General features: G+C 30.0%; 1 protein-coding gene and 1 non-coding gene across 2 annotated transcripts in view; one reads left to right on the top strand and one right to left on the bottom strand.

Moving 5' to 3' along the window:
• Positions 1–20,051, top strand: part of LOC122272038 (uncharacterized) — a 201,163-nt gene extending 181,112 nt beyond the window's left edge. The window contains exon 2 of the transcript XR_011637827.1: positions 19,580–20,051. The gene's annotated coding sequence lies outside the window, so the exon portion shown is untranslated. The remainder of the gene's footprint in view (positions 1–19,579) is intronic.
• On the bottom strand, positions 4,783–4,943 carry LOC122270255 (U1 spliceosomal RNA). The gene has a single exon (XR_006225702.1). It is a non-coding gene; the product is annotated as a U1 spliceosomal RNA (small nuclear RNA).
• Positions 20,052–25,654: the final 5,603 nt, after the last annotated feature.

Here is a 25,654-nt window from a genome sequence, read left to right as displayed (position 1 = left end):
CCTCCTTCTCCTTTTGGTGGGTGGTTCTTTAGGCTTTTCAGTCTGAGGTTCTGACTCAGAGGCCGAAGCCTCCTCGCAGTTTTCTAAGTTTTGGGCAAGTTCTGTATCTTTAGTTGTGTCCAGCTTCTCAGTCTGTTTAACTTCGGGTTCAGGCGTGGAAACTGGGGCTTCAACTGTCTTTATTTCCTTTTCCTCCTGTTTCTTTAGTCGTAGCTAGTACATGATGTTGTAGGCAGTTCCAGATGTTTTTAGGAAGTGACTGTAGTAAGGTCCTCTCTTATCTAGCTTATTAAGAAAGCTACGAAAGTAGTCTGACACTTTAAGAAGTTCATCCAAGGGAAACTGTGAGTAGAATTCCCTGATTTCCGTGTCGTCGGCGTTTTTAGATGGCATATATTGCGGAGGAATCCCGCATGTCGAAAGTAATTCGTCTAGCGAAGTTTGATCTACGCTAGTCAGGACTTGCGTGCGGCCGGAAGGGAAAACCTTTCCGCCGCGTGCTGATGTTTGGTACGGCATTAGTCGCTCAAAGAAAAAACACGTCTTCACTCGTCAAAGGCTTTAGTCGCTTTCTGGTGGTGGGTGATTCTTATTTAATTATGAATATTTTGTTATGTGTTAAAATTTACAATAGACATATTTGCCAGATTCAATTGCCACAAACGAAGTTTTCGTGCAGGTCGCATATTGCCGCACCGATAGAAAAGGCGGTCACATACAATAAGAAACTCCTACTGGCCTAACCCTGGTGATTTTTGAGCTAAATGAGAGAAATTTATCATATATATTTGAGAATTGAATTTGTAGTGGATGACAAGTGAATAAGACAAACCAATCTTATTCATAAATTAAACAAATTTTTAAACTGATATTTACTACCACTTTCTATTCATGATAAATTTTGTATTAAATGGCTCTTTCTTGAACTTGTTTTCCTTCATAGTGGTCAGATCGGACTACCTATACGAAACCGTGTGTAGGTTCAATTGACTGTACTAAAAGACAAGAGTAAAAAACAGCACTGGAAAATAATAAATTTTACCAGACAGATTGTCACAGCTTTTCATTTCTTTCTTCCTCCTTCGTTCTGCACAATTTTATTCCTTTATAAGAATTCTGACTCACTTTTTGACACAATTTTAAGTTACTCAATTCAAAGGAATTTTAAACTACTATTTTGGAATATTTTGACATTCGTCTCTGAATTTGTAGCTTGTCTTGTTGCTCTGCACCAATCAACTCTCACCAATTCATCTGCTATGAGAAAAAGATAAATCCAACTAAAGGTAGACAAACACAGACGTTTCCCGACTGATTAAAGTCGATTTTTAGACGTCTCCTCCTTCCAAAACAAAAATGAGGTGTAATTTTGATTTTAAAAAAACACTTTTAAAAAAATTATTCAAGGTTCACATTAAATATTTTCAATGTTATGCGTTAAATATTTTCAATGAAATATTAATTTCGCATCATAACAAAGGGTAACATTATGGCCAATGGCAAAGAAATGTCAGATATTAACCGGTTGACGCCCAGCGTCATATATTCAGGACAGTTCCTTTTTTCAAAAACATTCATTGTGGTAAGAAACTTTTTTCAGCATTTTCATTTATCTGGGAGAATTAAAAGATTCTCAGATACTACAATGATTTAGTTATTTCTGATTAGATCTAGAATTATAAGGAGCAAGTAGATCTATCAAAGACTTTTTGAATGCCCTAACATTGGAAAAAGCAATTAATTTCGAAAATATATTATACCACTTTTTCCATAAAACCAATTTTGGAATCATTTCAATATGTAAATTCGGGACAAAACGGGTTAATCACGATTCGTTAAAGGTTACTTAACACGTTCACGCCGAGTGCTGCGCCTGAAAGCGGGACGGAAAACAGAAAATACCAGAGATGCCAACTGCTCCGGACACGCCAAAATTATTAAAAAAACGGTAAAAAACTGCAAACTAAATTTTGCAAATATTTTACTATTTTTGCTTGCTTTTTAACAGGTATAGTGAATTATATAAGCCTGCGAATTATTTAGAAATAGTGGTGGATAAAAATCTACTAAATGAAATTTATTAAACCAAGAATCACCATTTGATAAACTACCACTTTAAAATATTAATTTGCTGTCCGGAGCAAGTTGGCATCTCTGAAATACTAGTAGAAGAACTATTTCAATATTAGATAATAATCGGGAGGAGTTAATCTATTCTCAACAATAACAATTCACTGTTAAGAAATTCATCATGGCGAAGAAACAATTCTATATAAGAATTGCATCCGTTAAAAACAGTTGGTAGTTATGGATTTTTATTATTCCCGGAAAAAAACTAAAATATGAAATATATTATAATTTATTTGTTACCAGTTTTTACTCCAGTGCGCAGCCCGATGAGACAATCTAGCGTGACCCACCGGTGGGTCACCCCAGCGTGAACGTGTTAATAAATTCAATAAAAGTCGCTAAATCCCAATAAAAAGTTCCTAATATGGAAAATTCGTTAAATAGAAAATCACCATTTGAAATACTTATCACGCAAAACAGTGATTTAAATTCATAAACACTAGACATAATTAAAATATCAACTGTTACACCTTTATTATTTTCACACCTAAATTATTTTCAACGATCGAATTGTTTCCAATGATTTTAACATTTCATCATATGAAGGTTTGGTGATTTCTTCATAAGTTCTGTCTTCATCTTCTTCCTCACAATGTATTGCTGTATTGTTTTTATTTTTCACACTGTTCAAAATATCTGATTCAGCTAATGTTTCTGTTGTTTCAGCTTCAGAATTAATAAAAATAAAATCATTAATCAGTACATCATCATTCATTTCATAGTTCTCTCTTAGCTGTACCCACATTTTTTAGAGTTCTTCTAAAGGATCTCCTCACTTTCCTAATAATACAGCTAAAACTACAGCTTTAGCAAAACTGTTACGAATAGTTGGATCTGTAGCATAAGAGTTCCATCCTTTAGAAATTTCTGTTATACTTTCTCATAAATTGATTTTTGTCATGGATTCCTGTACGAAATGTAAACAAAAAGGGAATGGATTTCACTGCTTTCTCTAAAAAGTTAAGTGGCTGTGAAAATCAATTCAAGGTCGTTTCCCTCATAAAATGTGTGAGCAAATTTTAAATATTCTGAAATATTTTGTGAAATAGAGAAAATGAATCTCAAAGAAAAGTTTATTACATACAAAATTTACTTCGCTATTTGGAAGTTATTTTATGAAGAAATTTCCAAAATGTTAACCATTAAAGATATATTTAAAATGAACAGAAAAATTTGATATCTCTAATATGAACATGAGCATTTAGCACAACATTAAACAACATATCCTAGATCAAAAGATTAAATAACAAATCGAGTATAATCAAAGAGTGAACAAGAGCTAGCCAAATGGAGAGACAGTAGATTTGATTCAATAGCAATGCAACATGCTAATGGCGCAAATAATAAAGAACATATTGTTGTTAAAAGTTCATCAAAATCTTCCAGATTCGCTTGAGAAACAGATTTTTGTAATAAGTTATAAAACAGTCAAGTACTATAAAAATATTTTTTTTAAACAAACTTTACCAGTTTTATTTTCATATTATATTTTTAAATATTAAAACATAAGCTGAGCATAAATAAAATTGTCGCAAACGTCAATATATAGGTAATTTTAATAAATTAGGTATTCGAAAATTTTATATGAAAATTAAATTGTGCGAAAACTGGATTTAGGAGACCTCAGACGCTTTAGTTCAGAAAGCTAAATGGATGTGGCTGTAGTGTCCCTAGCATTTTTCGTGTTTCATATTCTGAATCGATCAATCAGAGAACTTTTCATAAATAAAAAAATTTATGGAAATATTTCCACCAATCAGGCTTTTATTTACATGCGAAAAAAATCGTATTCAGTGAGAAATGTCTTCAATGCATATATTTAAAATAATTTGCGTAAGACAGCGCTATAAATGGATACTAGAAAAATAAAATTAATCTTTTTTTTCGGGAAAATTAATACCCAAGATCTTTTTTATGTCATTTCTTAAAAACTTACCACGAAATACATCTTTTTGTGAATTGGCAAGAAAAATTATACATATTTTTTTTTCAGCAGAAACAAGGGAGGCCTTGAATTGCAATATAAATTTTTTCACTAAATGGAATGAAATCAAAATTAAATTTTTAAGTTTTATTTTATTTTAAAGCCTGTCCTGATCTACAAATCCATAGACCTGTAGTTTTGACCACAACTCACAAAATCAGGGAACTCCTTGCTCAAGCTTTAGGACTAATTAGCCATCGCAAAAAAACTCGATGGAACTAGCAAGTTCAGTATAATCCATAAGGTATAAATTATTTTATGATTATAGCCTAATTAATTGAGAAGATAGATATTTATGAGCTATGAAATTTTGTTGAATTCCCGTGATTTTTAACACTGCCATTTTAATTCGAAATGAAACTCTGAGTAGAATGTGGGCGTTACTTATAATCGTGTGCTCAATCATCACCTCCTACATCAAGAAGCCTCCACACGCTCTTTCTTTTATAAGTAGTCCGAGCAGGCTGTTTAAAAAATGAGACAGTTGTGCGCATGAACTCAAAACCTTTTTGATAAAAGCAATTGAGAGAAATTTATCTTATATATTTGAGAATTGAATCTGTAGTGGTTGACAAGTAAATAGGGCAAGATATAATTATTAAACAAGATAAATACGAAAGATATAATTGTTACGTACAATAAATTTGCTTTCTAGATTTATTTTAAAACAGGGACAGCGCGAACGCAGTCCCAACTACCAAAAATTATGCACCCCAAGTAACCACAATTTGTGGATGTGGCGAACGTCAACCAATCGCAGTGCAATGAAAGGTCTCTGCTCGGGGGAGCCTCCTTGTTGATCAAGGCATCCCCAGTGCCAGGTAAGTATGCGAAATAAAATAATATTCTATATTTCTGGTAGATAACATTTTTACTTTTCTATAATATATGGTTTGTTTTGATTAATTTTCTTATTTTCCTTAGAACAGAAAAGAGTAAGAGTATAGTACTTACATGAGGCTGCACCCATGTTTGTGATTTTCCCAGTTGACGTAGCATCTACGAAATGTTCTAGAATAAGAGATGGCTGATCGTGAAACTTAATGACTATTGAATTCAACATAATAACTCTTACGAAGTGAACCTAATAAGTTTCGTAACAATGAAATTAAAAAAATTTTCATTTATATTTTATGTGTATTAAAATTTATAAAATGCTCTGGACACCTTAATGATTATTTTACTGTTCCCTTTTCGTGAATTGTCTTACTTTTAATTTTTATTTTTTATTTATTTTTTTTTATGCGTTTTTTGTCATTTTCAGCCATATCTAACAGAAAATTACAATAGGAGCAATTTTTATTCTCAGTTTAAGGTAAATCGCAAAATAAAGCGATGTTCGAATTCCTTGAAAATTATGCTTATTGTTGATATTAAATTATTAGTTCTTTTTGTATATCATGCTAACATATAATATTTCAAAAGGAATATAACTATATTTTACTTTCTTTTTAACCGGATTTTCGGGATGCAGAAAATCCTCAGCGGCCATGTCGTATGATTATGCGGCATGTAGAAGATCCTTGGAGTGTCTTATTGGCTCTTGGCATTTCCGGCAAAATTAAATTCCTAGTGCACTTTAGCATCCAAATAGAGTCTCGGTGCTGCCATCTGGTATGGCAGAAATTAGACGTCCAAATTAACACGGCCAACGGTATCTCACCCATTGTGGTGGTCCTGAAAAACTTCCGGAGAACGCTCTAGGTCTGCTCATCGGGAAGACTGATTGGGCAACTCATAGGAAACGAAAAAAAATTTTTAAAAAAAACTTTTTTTTTAAATTTTCAGAAAGATTTAACTAACTTTATGTATGAACCATTTAAAATCTCCCAATTCCATTTGACACAGACAGCCTTTTAGAAAGGTCCTTTTTATTGATTTTACGTTCAATTCCTAAGTGCTTGTCGCTGTGAAATTGGGATTATAAGCAGGATTGTTAGTGAGAGAAACCTGAAAACACAAAAGGGATTTCTGCTGGGAATTGCTGATATTTTCTCTAAATTGTATTTAAATTTTGAGACTGAATACTTCTCTGAAATAGTCTTGAAGAAAGATTTTCTACCCGTCTTGATTTGATCATGAATGTTTCAACAACGGAGACTAGTGATGCAGTTTTAAGAGTTCTCGCTAAAAGTAAAGTAGCCCTTAATTTTGACCCTATACACTTCTATAATAAAATAAGATGCAGCATCTAAAAGTTTTCAAGACAATTTGCCAATCACCATTAACGCATATATACCGTATGCCTATTTAGGTAGTGGGGGTGCGATCCCCATAAGCAGAATATTTTCAAATGTTCTGCAACAGGACTTATTAATTTATATAAATGTTCTGCAAGCATTTCACAGCGAAAAAGTTAATTTTACTTTAAAATACTATATTTTCATTTATTAAAATACAGGATCATACACGGATACACTACATTATTTTTTAAACCAAGGCAAACACTCTTGATTTGTTTCTTTTTCAATCACTTTTGAAGTACAAAATTTTGTTAATGACGATGATAATGAATTATTACTGAAATGCCTCTGATAAGAATGTCCGAACATCAAAATATGGGCTGCCATAAAAATCTATCGAAGGGACATCAAGGTTCACTATGGCGGGATTTGACTGTATTTTGTATTCTCTACATTTATGACCAAGCCCATTTGCCTTGAAGCAATCTCAAGGGCAAGAAATGCCTATTTCAAGGCAGGAAGGGAACGAGCAATTATATCAACATCATCAGCATATGCAAGTAGTTGTACCGATCTAGTAAAAATGCTCAGCATTCATTTATGGATTTCAGATGTTCAACATCTTTAAACAATTCTTCATCAAAAACCCTTTTCTTTTGCCTAAAGAGTTTCATTGCCTCTTTTCCGCGTCTATAATACTCCTCTGCACTAATTCTTGTGTGTGCTTGTATCATATGTTTATATGCAACATTCCTTTTATCTTTAGCAATGGCCCAACAAATATCATACCAATCCTTAACCTGTTTCTTAGTTACTTTACCAATCACGGTATTGACAGCGCTACAGATACTGTCTGTTATACATTTCCATTTATTTTCTACAGTACCATCATAATTCTTTAAATTCAACTGTTCCTTTACTTTTTCGCAATAGTCACGCCTTGTCCTTTCATTTTTAAATTTATCACAGTCATGTTCTCTCAAAGTCTCTCCCTTAAGCTTTTTTCATTTGATAATCTTGATCTAACTTTGGCAATAATCAAGAAGTGATCTGAATCCACATTATCTCCACGATAAGTTCTCATATTCATTAAGTCTGAGTAATGTCTTGCGTCAATTAGTACGTGATCAATTTAATTGGCATAAGTGACCCATAGGGCATGCCAGGTAGCTTTATGAATATTTTTATGTGGAACGACGTGCTTCCTATAATCATATTATGTGAAGCAGCAAAATCAATTAATTTGTATCCAATATCATTGGTTGCATCATTTAAGCTAAATCCACCGGTTACAAATTTAAATTCCCTTTCTCTACCTACTTTAGTATTTAAATCTCCCAAAATAATATTTTCATCAAAATTTGACTACTGTAGTAAATTTTGCCTAAATTTTCATAGAAAATTTCCTTTTCTTCCACTGTTTTATCCTCAGTTGGTGCATAAGAACAGATAATACTGAAATTAAAGAACTTTCCCTTAATTCTGAGCTTACACAATCTCGGAGAGATTGCCTCAAAATCCAANTTCATTTCATAGTTCTCTCTTAGCTGTACCCACATTTTTTAGAGTTCTTCTAAAGGATCTCCTCACTTTCCTAATAATACAGCTAAAACTACAGCTTTAGCAAAACTGTTACGAATAGTTGGATCTGTAGCATAAGAGTTCCATCCTTTAGAAATTTCTGTTATACTTTCTCATAAATTGATTTTTGTCATGGATTCCTGTACGAAATGTAAACAAAAAGGGAATGGATTTCACTGCTTTCTCTAAAAAGTTAAGTGGCTGTGAAAATCAATTCAAGGTCGTTTCCCTCATAAAATGTGTGAGCAAATTTTAAATATTCTGAAATATTTTGTGAAATAGAGAAAATGAATCTCAAAGAAAAGTTTATTACATACAAAATTTACTTCGCTATTTGGAAGTTATTTTATGAAGAAATTTCCAAAATGTTAACCATTAAAGATATATTTAAAATGAACAGAAAAATTTGATATCTCTAATATGAACATGAGCATTTAGCACAACATTAAACAACATATCCTAGATCAAAAGATTAAATAACAAATCGAGTATAATCAGAGAGTGAACAAGCGCTAGCCAAATGGAGAGACAGTAGATTTGATTCAACCGCAATGCAACATGCTAATGGCGTAAATAATTAAGAACATATTGCTGTTATAAGTTCATCAAAATCTTCCAGATTCGCTTGAGAAATAGATTTTTGTAATAAGTTATAAGACAGTCAAGTAAGTCTATAAAAATCATTTTTTTTTAAACATACTTTACCAGTTTTATTTTCATATTATATTTTTTAATATCTAAACATAAGTTGACCAGTTATTTAAATTTTCGCAAACGTCAATTAATAGGTATTTTCTATATTAAAGGTTATTTTAACGTTTAGAAAGGGGAATAGCCGGAATTTGAAAAAAGCTCTTATGATTCGAAAATTTTACATGAAAATTAAATTGTGCGAAAACTGGATTTAGGAGACCTCAGACGCTTTAGTTCAGAAAGCTAAATCAAAAATTATTTTCAAATTAAGGCGAAATATATTTAAATGCTACAACTGGTTTGAAATCTTATAATCATAGTAAAATTAAAACATTTAAAATCACCAAAAAATATCTGACAACGCTTTTTAACTAATACCTAGGTAAAAGAATGTAAAATAAATCGTACTTTTTTTAATCCAACCATAAGCGCGAAGATTTGTTAACAATTTTTGCGAGGAAAACAGTTGCCTAATAAAATCAGGACGAGTGAGTCGACGATACGGAATTTCGCAGAAAAGCGACTGTAAAATTTTACTCTGAACGACAAGAATTATGAAATAATTGCATAATTAAATTGATTGAATAAATAAAATCCATAATGAATACCCTTTCAACGACATAGTAATAATCATAATAAAAATTTTTTACGACAATAAATTTTTTTTCAACACAATTTTTTTATTTGAAATATATAGTTGATTTTTTTTTTAACAAGTCGATTTGTTAATTCAGGATCTTTCAATAAGTGGTGTGTCCCGCAGTGAACTGATCGTTAAGACAAGGTTCCCAGCAGATCACCGAAGACAAGCATCACTGGCTGAGGTCAGTGTGCGGGTGGATGACCACTTGGATCAGTCTGCGTAGGGACCGAAGGTGTGGGCCCTCGTTAAACTGTTCTACAATAAAGTGCTCGACTTCGCGTGCAGTTCGTCGGACTACCAAAGCGGGGGTGCCATCCCCTCTGCAGAGGATCGAAATTGTGATGGCATGACTTCGGATCATCCTCAGGGATGCTTTTCAGACAGTCACCAATAGCCCATTGTGGAGCTCTAGTGCGACGTAAATGAGCAACAAGAACAACAATAAGTGGTGTGACTCTAAATTGATTGATTGAATGAATGATGGATATAATTTATCTTGGGTAGTTTTGATGATAAATACGGATTTTTTGGGAATGAGAGGGGGAGGGGTAAGTATTTAAAATGATAAAAGCTTGAGTGTACTTTATAGACTAATTTAAAATTCATTCTTCGGTGACAAATTTAAAAAATACTGTGCCAATAAAAATAACCAAAAGACGAAATTTTTCTAGTATTAATTGGATTTTTTCTTCTATCCACAGTTTTATGGTCAATATCAATATTTATAAATAAAAATAAAAACTCATAACTGCTTTAAATTCGAACAACTGGGAATGCGGTAAAATTTAAATCATGAATTTGCATTTAATTTTAAAAATTTCGTAAAATATTCGTCCAATTTATTTAGGCGAAAATTTTTGTTACAAATTAAATCAAAGACAGAATGAATATTTTTTACTGTCTTACAAAGTTTTGCAGACTAATCGTTAAAAATAACAACTTCGCTGCTTTTAAGTAGAGAATGGAAACTACAGATAAAAAAAACATCTCCAGAAAAGAGTTCGTAGAATATTTAAAGAAATTTTTCTGCAGATTAAGAGTGCAGATTTTTTTTGTCTTCTAAGAAATCTCTAGAATTCTTCAAAAAATAAACTTCAATTTTTTTTTCTGTTAACTCTGCTTGTTATATTTCCATATAGTCCCAATTTTTAGCCAACCCTTTAATTTCTTCAACTTCAGAATAGAACCACTTACTATTTTATGCAATTAGAGAATTTTTGAAACATTAAAAAATTAAAAAATAAGAAAAATTACTTTTTGTCCTTCATAAACTTGTTCATTTATTTTTTCCAAAATTGTTATTTTCCATGGTTATTTTCCATCGTTTATTTACAAATTCCTCTAAAGTCAATTGGTAAAATATCTCATATTTTATCCAAATCGTATTGTGGACTTGGGGGATTCTTCTTTCCACGTTCTGTTTGATCTGCTCTGCTGATATCTGAAACCTTGCAATTTTTTTCAAGCTATTTACTTGACGTAACTTTATCACTTTTTTTTTACTTTTCATCTTCTGTTCCGTGGAGATCATTTTTCTCCGTAGGTTTTATTAAGTATTGCATATCTAGTTATTCTATTAACTAGTTGATTGTCACTCTAAGCATTACTTTAATTAGCTTAGATAATTTTGAAACCCATTTTTTTAAATGGCTTGTTTTATACTTTTTCAAGAAAATAAACACTTTTAAATTCATAAAATTTTTAATTTAGATTTCAAGTGTGTAAATATCTAAGAGTAATGAAAAATAACACATTTTTGCTACTACATAATATTTTTCAGTCATTTATTTGATGAATGTGTAATAAAAGGGTGGAGTTTGGGAACCATTAGTTAAATTGCCTGCGTAACGGATATAGTGAACTCCCGGTTATAGTGAACCGAAATTTCGGTCCCTTGAAGGTTCACTATAGTGAGATTTGACTGTATTTTGTTTCTCTACATTTATGACCAAGCCCATTTGCATTGAAGCAACCTCAAGGGCAAGAAATGTCTCTTTCAAGGCAGGAAGGGAACGAGCAATTATATCAACATCATCAGCATATGCAAGTAGTTGTACTGATCTAGTAAAAATGTGACCACTGGTATTGATGCCTGAATCACGAATAACTCTCTCAAGTGCAATATTAAAAAGTAGACAGGAGAGAGAATTTCTCTGTCGAACACCTGTGAATGTGTCAAGATTTTCTGACAGAGATCCCAGAAACTTAATCTTACACTTTGTATCTTTCAATGTAAGTCTTGTCAATTTAAGGAGTTTTGAAGGTATTTTAAAAGTATTCGTTGTTTCAAAAAGATAATTTCTATTGATACTATCAAAAGCAGCCTTGAAATCAATAAAAAGATGATGTGTTTCAATTTTAAATTCCATTAATTTCTCTAAAATCTGACGGGGACAAAATATCTGATCTTTAGTTGATTTTCCGGCACGGAATCTACATTTGTTAGTCATTGAATGGTAACAGCGTGAGATATAAAACTCTAGATAAAATTTTATAAGTTATACAAAGAAGACTAATGCCACGATAGTTGGCACAGATCGTAGGATAACCTTTCTTGCGAATTGGGCACAAAATGCTATGCAATCCGTTGGCATAATCTCAGAGCACCAGATGTCAGTAATAAGTTCGAATAAATTTCTTAATAAGGTAGGTTCGCAATTTTTTAGTAGTTCTGCTGATATGAGTTATTCTTTAAGTTTTTAATTGCAGCCCTGATCTCCGTAATAGTTGGAGCCTCAACATCGATGTCATTTATGAATTCAGATGCAATTATTTCAACATCCTCCCAATTTCATTAAGAAGTTCCTTAAAATGTTCATGCCATCTTTTTGAAATGTCTTGTTTATCACTAATAATTTCACCAAATTTATTTTTGCCTAGACTAGAGGTCTGTTTAAAATCCAATCGACTGTGGTTGATTTTCCGATAGAATGCTCTACATTCATTTATGGTTTTCAGATGTTCAACATCTCTAAGCAATTCTTCATCAGACCCTTTTCATTTGTCTAAAGAGTTTCTTCGCCTCTTTTCAGCGTCTGTGGTACTCCTCTGCCCTATTTCTTGTGTGTGCTTGTATCATATGTTTATATGAAACATTCTTTTTATCATCAGCAATGGCCAAATCAATATCATACTAACCCTTAACCTGTTTCTTAGTTACTTTACCAATCACGGTATTGGCAGCGTTACAGATACTGTCTTTTATACATTTCCATTTGTTTTCCACTGTACCATCATAATTTTTTAAATTCAACTGTTCCTTTACTTTTTCGCAATATTCAAGCCTTATCCTTTCATTTTTAAGTTTATCACAGTCATATTCTCTCACAGTCTCTCTTTTAAACTTTTTTACATTTGATAATCTTGATCTGACTTTGGCAATAATCAAGAAGTGATCTGAATCCACATTAGCTCCACGATAAGTTCTCACATCCATCAAGTCTGAGTAACGTCTTTCGTCAATTAGTACGTGATCAATTTGATTGACATAAGTGCCACATGGGGCACGCTAGGTAGTTTTGTGAATATTTTTATGTTGAAGGGACGTGCTTCCTATAATCATATCATGTGAAGCAACAAAATCAATTAATTTGTGTCCATTATTACTGATTGCATCATGTAAGCTAAATCCGTCAGTTACGAATTTAAATTCCCTTTCTCTACCATTCTTTAGCATTTAGATCTCCCAAAATAATTTTTACATCATATTTTGGACAACTGTAGTAAATTTTGTCTAAATTTTCAAAGAAAATTTCCTTTTCTTTCACTGTTTTATCCTCAGTTGGTGCATAAGAACAGATAATACTGAAATTAAAGAACTTTCCCTTAATTCTGAGCTTACACAATCTCGGAGAAATTGCCTCAAAATCCAAAATCATGTGTGGTATTCTTTTGCTTACGATAAAGCCAGTGCTCTCAATGTGTTTTTTGAGGTGACAACTGTAAAAAAACAGTATGATTCTTTTTATTCAATGTTCCATAGGCAATCCATCTAGCCTCCTGAATGGCAATCAGGCAATCAAATCAATATTGTATTGTTACATCTGTTTTAATAGCAAATGCAAAGCCTTGGCTCTATAGAGAGACAGAACGTTCCCTCTTCCGATTCTCAAATCCAAATTTCGTTTTCCAAATCGTTTCCATGAAGTTATCCGGGAATTTTCTTCTAAGGATTTCGCAACAAGAAATTTTTACAGGATAGAAGTGTCAACCCTATGCCCAACCCCCAACCTGGAGAACCAGTCCCCTGATATAATCCCCAGAAACAAGGTGCTCGGTTATACCCCCAGACACCGGGTACCCATTTTAGTCGCCTTTTACGACATGCATGAGCTGCATTGGGACTATTATTCCACACCCGGTCACCACACGGGTGTAATAGTATTTCCACATTACTATAATTTATCATAATCATAATAAATTTTAAATTGCTCGGAAATGTGTATAAGGTTGGATACAAAGAATTGAAAAATGATAGCGATTTCGTCTTGGAATAAAACCGACATGACTTAAACTATCATTGACAAAAAAAATCTGTTAATCGAAGTGTATCTAATTAATATTATTTGTTTTTTGTATTCATGGTTTTTATAGAAGCAATTATTCGATGTTATGTAAATATTTCAGTTTATAGTGATTATTTATGGATTATAGTGATTTAAAATAATCATTATAATACTGATCAGATATTTCCGACTCCTGCAGAATTGTATATTCAACAGCTCTGGACTAATTTACACAAAATCCCTTAAAACAAGTTTTAAATTATTGGATTTTTGGTAATCCAATATGAAGTACCAATTTAAATAAAGCCCTGATTTATAATAAACATTTTTAAAAGCTTTTACCACAACAATTAGATAGTTTACAACAATAAGACAGATTTTGAGTGAGTTAAACTAACTTTCAGAAACAATTGTTAAAGTGACTTTTTATTCCTTAACAATGAATTGTTTCAGTTATAATACGGGAAATTCAACAATTAAAAACATCAAAAAGTAGTTGATTTTTGGAAATTTAATCATTCTAATCTTTGAGCTTGTGAGTTATAGACATAACGTTTGAGCTTAAATTTCTAGAGCTTTTCTAAAAACTGAAAAGATGTTTGGTTTCATTAGAAACTGGTTGATGATGTTGGGATTTTGTAAACGTAAGCGTTAAAAATTATTAAAATATTTAAAATTCGAATTTTCAATAATTTTATACTAATCATCTTATTTAGCTAGCAAAACATACTGAATATTTAAAAAATGTTAAAGAAAAGAATTATGTTATTAATATGCATTTAAATACTACTCAATTTTTTCTGTATCTTTTAAATGTCTTTTAAAAATATAAAAACTATATTTGTAAAAAAATATGTTTGTTAACATGTAACTTATGAAGATTAATATTTAGTAATATTAGTTAATATTTACTTTATTTGAGAGCTTAGTTGCTTTTTTATTACTAAAAGTTTCAAACCTGCTATTCATAATATTGCAGATAATTTATTTCAGTCTTTTTTACTTATAATTTTTTTTCATAAAAAAATTCAAATATAAATCTTTACGTAATAAAAATTCAAAATTTGCATAACTAGCCCTGATAATTTACAAAAACTGCTAATTTAAACATTGCTACAAAAACTTCAAAATTTATTGCACTTTTCTTTTAAACTATTTTTGGCAAAAGTACGTTTTTATAAGTATGCGAGAGAACAGTTTTTCCACACAAGAAATTTATTACTTATTCCAATTCTTCTATGAACGAAAAAATATATATTTAAATAATTAGGAATTAAACTAACTAAGCTCAAGAACTACTAAGCTCTAAGCTAACTAAGTTCAAGTCTGGAAACTTTAGTTTCTAGACTTGTTCTGAGAATTTATGAAATACTTTGTTTCCTTGAAAACTGAAGAAAAATATCCTGAATTTGTAAATGCAGGTCTTCAAAATCTTTTAATTTCATCAGTCAAATAAATGTTTTCTTAATCGACTTCTAGAACAACTAAAATTTAAAAAAGGCATAAATTTGCTTAAAATCCTAATATGATTTATATTATCTTTTTTAAATGACATTTATATATTTTACTAATATATGCCTTTTTTGAAACATTGAAATCTACGTTTGATAATGTTTATCCATGATGATATTACTTATAACTATGAGGAAAAAAAACCATTGCAAAACGGTACCCGGTTTACCATTATACCCGGTTAACAGGTTAATACAAAGAATTGTAGGTATTTTTTTTTCTTTTCACATGATAAAAAAGCAATCCAATTAGTTAATAAGAAATATCTAACTCAGCTTTAACTTCAAAAATTAGTTAGAACAAGAATAAAGTTATTTTTTCCCTTATTTTTATTGCATACACACAGTATTTTGACATGTTTAAATTTAAATTTTCATTCTGCTCTTTGCATTTATTTTTTCACAAATTCATAAATTTTGGTGTGAAACTTTGTCTATTTTTGCAGATAAAGCTTATCAAAATGCCTACAAATTATCAATAGTAGAATACAAGATGCTCCAAAAAGCTTAGAATTTTTTTTTAACGATAACTAATTGTTAACGGGGGTATTTTATCATTTAACTAAATATATGTTCCAAACTTTAATAGAATTAGTTTGAAAATAACTCCTTTCGTATGCATACAATATTGATTGTCCGTTAGAAATAGAATATCCAACTTTCTCGAAGCGGTTATTTTTCACAAATAAGCTCTTTTCTGTATTGAAAATTTTCTATTTTCCTACAAAAAAAGTATCAAAATTTCTTAAAGGTTTTCAATAGTAGAATAAATGCTCCAATTTATTTTTAATCTGAGTATCTAATCTTCTTTTATTTATTGAGCTATGCATGTATTTACAATTTTCATGTAAAGTCCGATTTTTAATTATTGATTTAATATTAAAATTTATAAACTCATTGCTTTAATAATATTCATAGAGTGATTTTCGAAAGTGAAACACAGAAATTTCACATTTATTATATTTTATGAATTAATTTTTTAAAACATTCAGTTTTTCCTAACTTATTTATACGAAACAAACTTAAAAAAATCTCATAGACTCACTTTATTCGCTATAGGAGAATTTATTAAGAACCATTTATTTCAATTAAATATATTCAAGAATGTTTTTTAATATTTTTCTACTTATAAAGATTTCGTCTTTATTACTCGAAACAGTTTCATAAAAGTATAATAGTAAATTTAAATAATTTAAAATTTCGTTAATAATACATAACGTACATTAATAGGTTAATATTAATTTCTGCCTATATTTCCGACACAAAATTCTTCAAAACGTATTGCACTTTTTGGAATTTTTGCCAAAACATACTGACACGTTTACAAAAACATATGTAAAATTCAGTAGATGCTCATAAGTAAATAGAAATACTCGTCGAAATGCTCAAATGAAGATATGTTATACTATGTGCTTTGTATGAATGAAGCAAAGCAACGAGAATACAAGGTACAGTATAAGGTAGAGTACAAGGTACAGAAATGGACAATTCTTTATTTGTTGTCCATTCCTTTACCTTTATTTGTGCTTTATTTTAATTTTTTTTTTATTCGACTGTAAAAATAAATTCATAATTGGGTGCTGTGAAATTTTTTTTAAAAGCATGTCTAAAAAATCGTTAAAGATCCTTTTTTGATGAATTCAAAACAGGAATATTTGACAATATTTAACATTGGTGCTATTTTTGCAGCCTTCACTGTAATTAAGCAAAAGTCGTATGTTAGTCCGTAAGACAAATTCATTATATTATGAATGAATATTAATGGAAGGTTAATTCTTATCATTGTAATATTAAATAAACATTGTAATATATTATAGTACAATTTCAAAAGTATTCACCAATTTTCGAAAGTTTTCGCCAAATGCAAATCTTAAAACTCTTTTATGAATAAATTTTTTTCTCATAGAAAACTGTAGCTTGTTTCAGGCTTTGGATCCAATTATAATTGCCTATGCAGCACATCTTCCGAAAATAGCTCTAATCGAATAAATAATACTGATTAGTTTAGAAAAATTCACTTTGGCATAATTTTGATGATTGAGTTAAATATATATTTTTCTCTCCAGTGTAAAAAATCATTCCCCAATATTTTCACCAAAACAAATATATACGCAAATAATGTTAACAAAAATGACTTCTTTGCCCATCACACGCGCGGTCTTACGAACATTTAAACTGAATTGATAATTACGATAAATAATTTAATGAAAAGTTGACGTTTTATCAGTAATATGTTGTATTCTTTATTTGGTTATTGTGTTTTACAGCCAACAAGAGAAATAAAAAGGCGAATATTGATGTCGCCACGAGTGACCAACTGTATTTTGACGAATGGAGGGCTAGACTTCGCAGTCAGGCTCTGAAGTATTTTGTGGAAGAAAATAGTCAGGTTGATGATGGCTTCAAATTTGAAGTTCAGTTTGGTCATGAGTGCAGGGCTCGTGAATCTATTCGATTCCGCAGCCTTCCAAACATCCACATTTGGTTCGAATCTTCAGAAGAGATTCTGGCAAGTGAAGCTTTTATGTCGGATGAGGATTCAAAGTGTGAATCTGGAGTAGAAACGAATGAGGAATCATATGATGAAGACGAGCTGTTTAAATTGACGCAGACCGATTTCATATTTCGGGAATATAAACGTATTAAACGACTTTACAGAGGCTCGTCATATGAATCAATAGCAGAAGATGATTTGGTTGATAAAAATTATGAAGGATGTGATTCCTCTTATGGTTTTGAAAAAGTAGATGGCCATTGCTCTTCACAATCAATCGATGAAATATCTTGTAATGCCATTGATAATTTGGAGGCAAAAACGAGGTATTTTAAAATTTCTTGAGTACTTCAAAAACATAAATAATATGCCGCGAATGCCTTAACTCTAACAAAAACTATTTTTCACAAAGTTAACCAAGTCTTAACTCCTATCTACCAGAGCAAATTTCCATGATTAATTCAGAATGAATATGCAAAATAATGCTTTATAAATATTTTTAATAAAAGCTAGAATTAAGACACGTAGATATAAAATACTCTCTGCATGGTCCTCAATAAAATATGCATTCCCTTTCCCAATCTCCGTCATCAAATCCCGAAAAGAATATTTTAAAATTTAACTGAATTTAGAAATTTTGCTTTTAAAAAATTAAAAATATTTTTAAAGTACTTTTTGTAATTCTCTTTTTTAATTTTTTTATTAATTTTTCTATTTGGTTTTTGTTAAACATGATCAAGATAGATTTTTATATAAGCAAAACATATATTTTTTTCTTAAATTTGCAAAAATTCAACATTGTTTTCTCGTTTTGAATACGCAATTTTTTTTGCACAAAACATATGCACAGTCCTTACAGTAATCACCGATCTTGATACATTTCTAAATTATTTGCCACAAATTATGTTAATTAAATATTTACATCCATGGTCACGAATAAGCAATTCAGCAAACAAGAACCATAAATTCTTACATCCCCACTGAGAGGGCTGGAACAAAATTATCAAAACTAGTTTGCTTGCTGGATGAAACATCGAGGTATTTCGAAAATTATAGCCTTACAGTCACTCTTTACTTTCCGTTAATCGATTAAGTTTTTACTTTAATTTCAGTATCACCTTCTACAGTAACGAGTTTTTAGTTTTTGGACAGGCTTTTGTTTCTTCCTCGCTTTAATTTTTAATCGTTCACATCATTTTCTAAATAAATTTTTTTCTGAGCGGCACTTCCGCTTTGTTGATTACTATGAAACAATTTTTCGAAGGATTGTTATTTATTTCTAGGCGTCTGTTTTAAAAACTCCAAAATTAAGATAGATCAAAATAAGAAATAAAGCAATCCGAAAAATTAAGCTAAATTAAGTTGCAATCATTTAACTCAGTACTAAAGTATTTAAATGAGATCATTTGTTGAATTGTACTATCAGTTGTTTTATAACATCTGTTTAATTGTTTCGATGTTATGATCACGTGAATTGCTTTCGATTCATTTGTTAAAGAACTATGAGACAAGTGGAAATACGTGTTTAGAAAAATATCCTAGAAAGGTAATAAATTTTATATTTTAGTGAACATAAATAAAGATAATAATCATATTAATTTAATATTGTACTTTAATGATATTCAAAAATTGTTTTTACGAATCTAAAATAACGAAAAAACGAAATTAAAATAATGATTAAAAATTACATACTGCTGTCTTACCACAAAACGATATTCCAGTTGTCGAAGTACAGTTTCAGTTTTTAGAACTTTAACGAATTAGAATAAATTTATTTTTATATTGGTGATAAAATGTATTGCATATCAAATCATTTAGAAATAAATTTATAAAACAATTTTTTTTTTTTTTGCAGCATGGCCAGTGATATAGTGGAAGAAATTGGTGATGAATTGAAACAAGTTAAGATCGTAAAAAAGAACAAAAAACATAACATTCGGTCTTTTTGCAAGAACTTGTTTAAGAGAATGAAAAAATCAAAGAAAAAGGGCCACTAGGGAATTTCTTCAGGAATTGTGATTTCCTAGATGTTGAATTTTGGACTCGGATTACGGATTTTCCGATCAGATTATGGATTATATTACGATTATTTGTTTGGAACATTGTTACAAATAACTGTTACGAATTAGGCCAATCTCCACAACTTATAATGCATTGTTTTAGGAGTTTGGCAGTTTTTCGTAACGTTGTTATGAAGGAATTAGTAATATCTACAGTTCCTCTTCTCTTAAGTATACTAAGTATTGCTAGCAACCATCTTATTTAAAAAAATCTGTACAAGTGCTTTGCAATTTTTAGTTAAATAAACAATAAGTTTCTATGTTCAAGTTATGAATTATTTTAGAATAAGAATTTAGAATAAGTGTTTTGAATGGACAGAAATACAATAAAACTGATCAAATATTCTCACTGTAACACAGAGATGCTCCTAATTATTATGAAATATGGTAGAGTATTAAAATCTCTTTAAATTAATCTTTAAAAATAATTTCTTAAAATTAAAACTAATTAAATAAAGGTAGATTTTCGTTAATTTAATTGAAGCAAAAATAAGCAGAAAGGGATATTAAATTTCTCCTCCGAAAAAATCTCCCGACTAAGCTATTGGACCGTATTTTCGGAATTACAATCCTTTGTATCATTGAAAATTGAAATTAGTAGGATTTAATTTGTATCCTTGTATATATAGCTTTCTAACTCTCTCTGTGCTGGAATGCACAACCATAGTACTTAGAGCATCTTCTTGCAAATCGGGAAGTTCTTTGTTCGAATCCCTCTGGCAGCCAACTAACATATCTCTCGCAGATTTTTCCCTCCACATCATTTATAAGAGCATGTATTTTGCTTAGGAATGAATTTACGCTGTTTTTTAATTTTGACCATGTCACTATACAATACATGGGTTTTCCACAATTGACTATGTTTATTTCGAAGTAATTTTGACATATTTTTGATCAATTTTGAGAAACCCTTTATTTTACAGTGTATAACTGAGAGAATTGCACACAATAATAAAAACTGACTTTTTGCTATATAATCATTATACAAGCAAATTTTATTTTTAGCTGATTTTGTAATAGATTTGATAAAAGCTATTTACTTAGAGTATAATGCAGTAAAAATGCCTTTCTTTTAAACGGATAATACATTAAGTTTACTAGAGATTCAAAAAAATCAAAAATCGATATAAAGCTGATTCCCATCCAGATACCTATGCATATAAACCAGATGCATATATAGCATGTGATATAGCATATGGTATATAACTGAATAGCTCAATACCCTGCAAATAAAAGAAGAAAATAAATAAACTGATTTTTTTGCTAGTTTTTTTAAATTATAACTTCAAGAAATTTTCCAACATATTTCTGACTTGTTTAAAATATGAAAATAAAAAATTTACTTAAACAATAATAAGACTTCGAAACTTAAAATAAGGGTATGGTATGAATTTTTGACATATAGTAGTCGAATAGTATGCATATATAGTATATGGGACAGCATATGATATAGCATATGGTATATCATATGATATAGTATTTGGTATAGCTGATATTGCATGTATAGCATGTGGTATAGCATTTGATATAGTATATGGTATAGCATATGATATAGCATATTGTATATCATATGATATAGTATTTAGTATTGCTGAATACCGTGCAAATAAAAATGAAAAGAAATAAATTGAGTTATGCTGCTTGTTTTTCAAATTTTAACTTACACTACTTAAGGAAATTTCAGACACATTTCTGACTTGTTTACTATATGAAAAAAAAATTTACTTCAACAAATTAATGGGACATCAATACTTGAAATAATTCTTGTTTAGTATAACGTGAGACTGTTTGAAGATAACGTGAGGCAAATACGCCGATTTTCAGTCTTACTTCAATAACGAGATCACGCAAAAGAATTATATTTGATAATTATAAACTGAAATAACCAAATTACAAAATCCTCCCCCTCAGCTGATTGCGTAATTCTTGAACAGCCTTCTAATAATTTCTGGAAATCCGAAAAATAAAAAAATAAAATAAAAAGCTGTTTGAGAACGGTAATAAACTAAAAACAAATGTTTAAATCCATTAGGTGATTTAAAATTCGAGAGCAAGAAAAAAAACCTATTTTGTAAAAAACTATTCAAAATATCATTTTACTCCTGTATTTTATAAATTAAAAATTACTTTGATATCTAGGTTGTGTACAAAAATACAAAAAAGTACAAAAATACGAAAAAAGTTTCACAAGATTCGCTATGATGATAGGCTATATATCAAGAATGATAAAAAAAAAAAAGACTGATTATTAAAAAATAATTTCGTTGCTACAATGAACGTTTAGAAAAAGTCCTATTTCCGTCAAGAAATCTGAAAAATATTTTTGTGGTTTTGCTTTGCTTGTATCACAAAATTTGATTTGTTTTCATTTAAATTTAATTTTGCGTAAAATTTGTTACTACAATAGCTTTTATAAATTATAAATATTATTTTAGTTGGATACTTAAATTGCAAGTTACTTTAATTTCTGGGTTATGTTAAAAATTTAAAATTTCAGAAGAATGCTTCACAACATTCTTTATGAATTTAGGCTGTCTGTAAAGAATGGTAAAAAAAATTATTAATTATAAAAAGTAATTTCATTGTGATAATAAACATTTCTCTGGAATTCTAGTACCATTCAACAATCTAAAAGACTTTTTTCGTGATTTTCCTTTTCGTGTAACGTAAATTTTTATTTTTTTAATATAATCTAAGTTAAAATAAGTAATTCTTATAACTTTTATATATACTAGTGGGCTGCGTCTCCTGCTCGCTAACGCTAGCCAACCCCCGAAAATTGTTACACAATCTTATATGGTTAGCTTCGCAAACCAAGCTCGCTTCGCTCGCTACTAACTTAGGTACATTGCAAATGCACAAAATTCTAAGAATTCAAAACAATCATTCAAATCCATATAACAACTTTATTTTTAAAAAAAAAATCCATCTTTTTACTAAATACCAAATCACTAAAATAATTTTGAATTCAAATAAATGACATGTAATTCGTTAAATCTATTAGAAATGTGCTATAGTATAAAATCTTAAAGCTTAACAGCACGACTGAGACTCATTTTTCAATGGATAACTAATAACAATAATAAAACAAATAAATTCGTGATATAAATCAAAAATCGTCAAATAAATTCGTAGTATATAAATTCGTGAAAAAAAGCGCTTTCGACAAAATATTAAAATAGAGATCTATCGACAAGGACTACTCACTAGTCTATGTCGTCACTAGACTAAAGACTAGCTTAGTGTGAGATTGCCGCAGCTGATAGGGTGAATTTCGGAAGAGATCACATTTGGTGAGAATGCTCTCTCTGGTTATTTCAGTTTCCTGTGTTTGAAAGCGCTATATGTTGAGCCACCTCAGCTAGATTTGGTATGTGACATTTTTAGCGGCAATCATTGGTCAATTTTCTAGCGTTACCATCGGGGAATTGTAATGAGGCACTTTTTTGTCGCCGTGTAAGAGAAATATATATATAGATGGTTGTGCTCCGATAATTAAATTGCGAGTTTCTTCGATTTCTGGGTTGAGTTAATAATAAGAAAAGTGTCTCCTTGCATTCACAAAGATGATAGGCCATCTATCAAGGATGATGAAAAAAATTATTCATTATTAAAAGATAATTTTTTTTTTTGAGATAATGAGTATTTACCTGGATTCTTTATACCGGTAAAAACAATCAGAAAAAAAAATTATAATGTTCAAAATGAAGATAAAACAAAGGAAAATTACAGACATATGGAAAAAAGGGGGGGAGAAAAATAATAACAAACAACTGGGGAGGAAAAAAAAGGGATAAAATTTTTTAAAAAATCCGAAAAATGAAAGATATAATCTTTTCATCATCCCCCACGATTATATCCGTAAAAAAGAGTGCTTTCTGATATTGTATCAATATAGCCAAAGGAAAATACATTAAAATAATAGTGGGAGGAGCACTCAATAATTTTTATTTCTAATGAGTTCTGCTTCCTTGCAGCTTATGTGCAATAAATGAAACTTATTGTTTTTCTTCATTTTCTTCGGGGTTTTTTTGTATTTATTTATTTTGTTGTATATATATATATATATACATACATATATTNTGCTATATATATATATATATATATGACTTCTCTAGCAGAAGTTTAAAAGCATTTATAAAGATCGGTAATTGATAGGCGCTCAGTAGAATCAATTTCATTATAAATGCTACGAATAATGGTTTTGATGAAAAATATTTTTATTTTTAAACTCATAAAAAATTTAACAAATCTATTTTTAAATTGATTATTTCTTATTAAAAAATTAGTCACATAAAGCATTTTTAATTATAACAATTTTATAGCAATAATAGTAAACTATAATAAACAATAATAGTAAGCAATAATAGTAAACTATAAATAATAATCAAATTCAAAAGATTTCAGTTTTGATTTCGTTGTGTTAAATGCATACATCATATACTTAAGTATAAAAAAATGCTAAAATAAGTCTTATACTTTTATGTTATAATTGAAACAGATGCTTCAAACTAGCAACTATGATTGAGTAAACAAATATCATTCTTTCAGTAATAATTAACCAATAATATTAATTAGTTTCAGTAATGTTAATTAGTTTCCCGTATTCTGAATGATCTCTGGTATTAAAACTTCAATAAACAAACACATTAATTAAAAGTGATATATAGACATATTTTAAGCAATGCAAAATATTATACGGGTTAACAGAAATAAAAAAAAAATTTGAATTTAGATTAAACTTCTCTTTAATGATCAGCACCGATTACGCGTAATACTTGTGTGCGGTGGAGATAATATGCATAATAACACTCATAAAGTAACGAACACCACTTTTTGTGTGTAAAACCGGAAAAGTTAGAAGTGACTCCCCCAGGAAAAGCCAGAAGCCCTTAAGAAATTGTAGTAAGAATGGTTTTTTCTCACTTTTCCGTAATTTTTTTTCAAGGGAAAAAATTTCTTAGAACAATTCGTCAATAGGCGATCGTACTTCTCGAATACGCCATCTGGGGAGATGGCGTATTCATCCTCTGGTCATTCTTCTTTCCCTCTCTTCATTTTTATTAATAAAATTTTTTTTTACAAATGTAATTTTATGCAAATTTTTAATTAAATTTTATGTAAATGTGATGTTTTCATAAGCGAAAAAATCGTGTGAAAAGGAGTCGTGTGGAGAGCCATAGAGGGAGGAAGTACGTTAGTTTCTCTCTTTATAGATTAAAATCTTTTAAGTTGGAAAACTATATGGAACTAAAAACTACATTAAGCATAGTTCTAAATAAAAGTATCACGGAAATTTCAAAAAATATTTTTATTCAGTAAAAAGGAAAATATTAAGAAAATGGAACATACAGAGGGATGGATGGGTGGTAAACAATAACAAGTGTCCTTAAAGCGGAAGACATTTAGAAAATTTCCGGTGTATCCCTCCGCTTATGTTATGACTACGAGGCGATGTGTGAACAAGCCTAATATTCTATGCAGTTTTGTTATTGTAATTTGGGTTCAAATCTAAACATAATTGTACCATTCATAAGAGCTTTCAGAAATGTATTGATTCTCAGAGGTCGTAAGACCAAAACAAATTTTGGAAACTTAATATCTCATTGTGAATAATTCTTAAGGTTTGCCATGTTTTGTATTTTATCCCTTATTTGGCTACATTTGAATAAAATGTCGCCAAAAATATCTTTTTAAGATAGCCTAATTAGAAAATATTCTAATGATTAAAATATTAATATTATAATACTGAAGTTTAAAGGCTGAAAGAAAGAGCTCGGTACACGTGAAATACTGCAAAAGATATGATGTCGCGTTTTTTCAATCTGCGGCGTAAAAATATATCGGAAGCAGTAACCCGGAAGTCTTGA

The sequence above is a fragment of the Parasteatoda tepidariorum genome, chromosome 9 (genome assembly GCF_043381705.1).
Source record: "Parasteatoda tepidariorum isolate YZ-2023 chromosome 9, CAS_Ptep_4.0, whole genome shotgun sequence".
In the NCBI taxonomy this organism is placed as follows: Eukaryota; Metazoa; Arthropoda; class Arachnida; order Araneae; family Theridiidae; genus Parasteatoda; species Parasteatoda tepidariorum.
This window is presented reverse-complemented; position numbering and strand designations above follow the sequence as displayed.